This window comes from Atta colombica, unplaced genomic scaffold (genome assembly GCF_001594045.1).
Source record: "Atta colombica isolate Treedump-2 unplaced genomic scaffold, Acol1.0 scaffold45, whole genome shotgun sequence".
In the NCBI taxonomy this organism is placed as follows: Eukaryota; Metazoa; Arthropoda; class Insecta; order Hymenoptera; family Formicidae; genus Atta; species Atta colombica.
The window spans coordinates 972,712-976,800 of NW_017259534.1; positions in this window are offsets into that span (position 1 = coordinate 972,712).

The following is a 4,089-nucleotide window of genomic DNA, read 5'->3' on the forward strand; positions in this document are numbered from 1 at the left end:
TCTCTCTCTCTCTCTCTCTCTCTCTCTCTCTCTCTTTAGTTCTGGTCTCGCTTTCTCCAGTTCTACCTATCCTAGCCACGGCTTAGTTAGACGCTGGAATATAGTAGAGCAGAGAATAGACGGTTGCTGGGAGGGGTGAAACAACACCCCGTTCCCACCGGCTACCCCTCCGACTCCACCTCTTGCTCTTCCTCTCGCTCCCTCCTTCTCTTTCTCCTCTACCTCTTCTCTTTCCTCCTTCTCCTTTATCCGTTCCCTAAACGCGGCCAATAAAAACAACACTACGTCGACGTGGCGAAGGGATGTACGGGGGTTGCGGCGAATTATAAAAATAACACTGCCAACCAACCCTCCCCCCCCCCCTCTTCGATCGAACAATCGCTGGATCTCTCGCGCGGGCCGTTGACGCTGACGTCGCCGACGTTTTGTCGTTTTGAAGCTGTGAAAAGTTCGAGACTCACCTCGTACTTTTTCTCTTCTTTTTCTCTTATCTTTTCTCTCTCTCTCTCTCTCTCTCTCTCTTCCTCTCTCTTTTTTTCCTTTTTATCTCGTCTGCCTTTCATCCGGGATTCTCTCGGAGCCGCAGTTGTTCGGATACAAGCGACTACATATGGTGGCTATGTACGCTTAATTGGGAGCAGCGCGCGTACGTCCTTATTTTTCTTCAAATTGCACGACGACCATGTTTTTCTTTTGCGAGTGTTCACTTACGTAAACCGGCGTTCCTGGGCAACTTCCGATAACCGCTTCCCGCGTTTTTTGCGCTGCGCGTTACCGAGCTCTGATCAGAATTAAAACCCCCTGCCATTAACGGAATAATTTAATCTCATTTCTTCACTTGTTATGGAAATTTATCACTGACGTTTTACGAACATTTTCATCTGTATGTTGTACTCCATCGTCACGCGTAAATGAACGTGCAGACTGTTCGCTTAGTTAGCAATTATCGAGCGTGTAAATAATGATAATTAAAAATTTTGATACGATTATAAATATATCACAGAAATTGTTAAGATTGACATTATTGTTAAAATCATTACATCATTTCATGTGCTTCATTAAACTTTCATAACAAATAGCCTTTTTATCATTTAATATTTTTTCAAAGCGCTATTAATCGTGCAACAAAAATTTTTTTATGTGCTACTAGCATTTAAATTTGTCGAGATGTTTGGTATTAAAACAATAATTATGTAATCCAAATTGATTCAACGTTCTATTAGGTTTTCTTTCTTCTCATTAAATTAAATTTTTATTTATTACTCAATCTCGATTGCATTAGCCAACTTTACATAAATTTTTGCATAATGTTAATGAGGATTATTTCCCTCAAGTTTTCATTTAATCTCTGTAAAGAAAAAGTAATAACTTAGCCAATTTGCGTTTAGCAAATATGTATATCATTCAACTTTTCATTTTATCTCTGACATTTTCCTTTCCTTCTTTTTTCGCTTCAATTTGCATTGCGTATAAAACTAGAAAATGTGTCGTGTTTCTTCGAAGAAAAGGGACATGGAGAGTGGAATCGACGCAATCGAGGCAGATGAGCGAATTCTCGAATCCGACGTGGTAATATTCGCGAAAGATGACATGAATGAAATGACGATGTCGACGCTCGTCTTGCAATCGCTCGTAACTGTCCCATTACGGGGTCATCGTGAAATCATATTTCGCGCATCTTGTCTCGCATTTTCTCTCCGTTATCTTTCTCTTCGTCCTCTTTTCTTTTTTTTTTTCTTTCCTTCTTATTGCGCCTCGCGCGAACGCCTGGGTCGGCACGGCGCGAGGCGCAGAGTCAAAGGGAGATAAAATCTATAAATATGTGGGAGGCGCACGCGACCCATTCCAGTGTTTGTTCAACCAGGAATAACCTCCGCGTTTCTTCATCGCACGCGAGCGAACGGACGCGCCCCGAAACCCCGTATCAAGAGAGGCTCTGGTTTTGCGGCTTGACGCATCAGAGACCTTAATCTCGGATGATGCTTCACTAACTATCGTCCACGGCCAGCTTTCGGCCGACCTTTCGACAATCTGATTTAAGCGAATTGCATCCAAATCATCGAAAATCAAGGTGACTTCGCGCCGAAATATGTTCGCTTAACGCGTCAATTAAAAAATCTACTTGCGCTTGTTGCATTTAAATTTGAATATTATTGTCATAGAAGAGCGAGTTTAGTCCAAAATAAACTGCATCTTGCATTAAGTCGAATAATTTTAATTTTTCATTAGTCAATATCGTTGTGAATAAAAGAAAAATAATTCTAATAGATAAAAAAATTAGAAAAATAAACTCGATGTGTATTATTAATTTTGATTTAAGTAATGTGCACATATTTTTGTTTCCTTTATGATAATCCAAGATTGATAATATAATATTAAGTTGGAAAAGATTTTATCAATACATGGAACGTTTATAAATTGAAAGATTTATGTAAACATACATGTATATTCTTTATTTTGCAAATCAGCATAGTTGATCGGAAAATTACGAGTCGAAAAATACGACTCAAAATTTTTCGAATCTATTTGAAGTAGCGAATAACAAAGTTTTTTTTTATGTGATTGATAGCTTCTTTTGATTGATAGTTTCAATAAGTGAAATAAAAAGAGCAGCATCTTCCGGAACTCAGTTTACAATTAAATGTAACGATCGTTCTCTTGGAATTTTGACCATTTGTCGACGATGACAGAGAACGTGGTTCTCCGCTGTTGAAAGTTAGTCAGACGGTAGCACGAACGAGTTAATTAGTTAGTTAGTTATAGTAGTGAGTGTACCTCATCAATCTTCCTCGAACGTCGGCGCGCGATGCACCATCCAAAATATCCGCAACACGTGTATCCATTAAAATAGTAGATACTATGCACCGCGGAAGTACCCATGCTACACGTTTTGCCGAGAAAACAGAAGGAATCTTGAAAAAGAAAACAAAAAAGATCTTGACTTTTCACCCTATAATTTTTTATCGTGCTTGTAGAAGTTTGGAACACAAGTGCAAATTTTGATAAAATAGAGTTCTAGTACAAAGGTAGATATTTTTCGTTAATATACTTTCGTATTTCATTTGTTGAATAATTAATGAGGATAAATTTAAGCGTAATGTAATTTCGGTGAAATGTTGTGCTATGGCATAATAAACACTCTAGTTGGCAAATTGCATCAATAAAATAATCTGATTTATGCGTAGCAGAGTAATTAATGAATCGAATATAATATGCAAATGTATTGTTCGATCATCGTACATTTCGAATCCGGAATTTAAGAGCAGATAACACCTCATCTATCTATATACATATAATAATGTTTAAATCGAAAAGTATTTCTAAAATGTCTTGATTTCCTTTTGCTGCTAAGAATATAGATTCCCTTAGAAGAAAATTTGATCCATTAATTACTCAAGGTGTAATTTCATTTTTTCATATTCACTCTTCTTTGAATGAAAAATTAAATCATCAATTTTATTGATGTTACAGTAAAAGCTATGATATAGAAAAAAAATGTAAGACAGTAGAACGAAACATAAGTAAGCGAATTGGCTAATTACAGTAGAAACGTAGCAAACCTAAAATATTGATTTCTGTTTACGTTTTACTGCCTTATGTATTTTATTTAATATTTTTAATTTTAATATTTGATATTTGCAATCAATTTTTAAGAAAAGCTTACATCTTGCAATCAGGTTCAATTTGTAAGAAAAGCTTATATCTTCCCGGATAGATTCCGGAATCCGATTAAAATCTCAGAGATCTAACAATAATTAAATACGTGAGAGAGAATAAAAGGTTCATGAGTTTCCTGCATTTCTTACGTAAAATATCCTCTGGAAAGAGGAGATATCCTCATGTCCCGGAGGAACATATCTCGGTCCGACGGGACCGGATACGCCGAATACATAGACGGGGCGCGAAAAGGGGTTTGATGGGGGATCGCCGCCAAGGTCCGCCATTCTCGACACCTGGCAACAGCCAATCGTAGGATAAAGCGGACGGTAGAGCGAGAAGCTTCTGGTCCTCAAATGCCACACCCTTCATTGTGACCACATATCGACCGTGGGGCTGCCGCTGCAGCCGCTGCCGCCGCCACCGCCGCCG